The following is a 787-nucleotide window of genomic DNA, read 5'->3' on the forward strand; positions in this document are numbered from 1 at the left end:
ATCATAACAGCATATGCACAAGTGCAAACCCAGGCCCTATATGTAAGCGCAGGTACATGCATATGAATACTTAAGTGCTGTAACTATACAGACATCTACATAAAGAAACCATTAGATCTCGGTGTATATATGCAGCCAACTTCTTAAATAAACCGCTGGGTGTATAAAAGTTAAAACCAGGCGAAAGTACATGCATAAAAGAATACAAAGCGTTTTTTTTTTTAAATAAATAGAATAGAATGAAGTAAAAAGTAAAAACAAGGGAGAAGAAAAATTATGTATATAACAGACGAAGGTTTTCTTAAAATGATGCAGGGGTCTTTACAAAATTCTTACAACGCTAAATAAATCATTTATAATTTGGTACCAATCCAATAGCCAGATTGCACAATGGTTATAAGGATTCGATCATAGTCAAAAATTACCCATATGGAATATTACATGCAGACATTTTAAATTTGGATGCATGCCTACATGTGTTTAAAAGTTCGCGTCTTTGGTTTAGCGCCTTCTTATCCTGGAACAAGATATTCATTTTTTCCAATAAACAAAGATCACATTTCAATGGTCTCTTATGGGCACCGTGTCTGTAAGGCGATGCTTTGCCTAAAATCCTCCATGTCACGTTGAAAGGCTGGGCTTCATTCTCCTTTAAATGCCAGATGTATTTTGCCAGGCTCGTCTTTGTCCTATTTTCAGGGTACCTAAAAAAATTTTTATGCGAATACAGTCTGGTTTTGAAAGAATTTTCTGTAGCCCCTGTATATGTTCTATAATCATGCGAGCC

The 787-nt window shown here is 35.2% G+C and overlaps 1 protein-coding gene across 1 annotated transcript in view; it reads left to right on the top strand.

The window, feature by feature from the left end:
- LOC106867278 (gamma-tubulin complex component 4) overlaps positions 1-787 on the top strand; it is a 29,922-nt gene that overhangs the window by 8,957 nt on the left and 20,178 nt on the right. The window lies entirely within an intron of this gene.

The sequence above is a fragment of the Octopus bimaculoides genome, chromosome 3, assembly GCF_001194135.2.
Source record: "Octopus bimaculoides isolate UCB-OBI-ISO-001 chromosome 3, ASM119413v2, whole genome shotgun sequence".
Classification (NCBI taxonomy): Eukaryota; Metazoa; Mollusca; class Cephalopoda; order Octopoda; family Octopodidae; genus Octopus; species Octopus bimaculoides.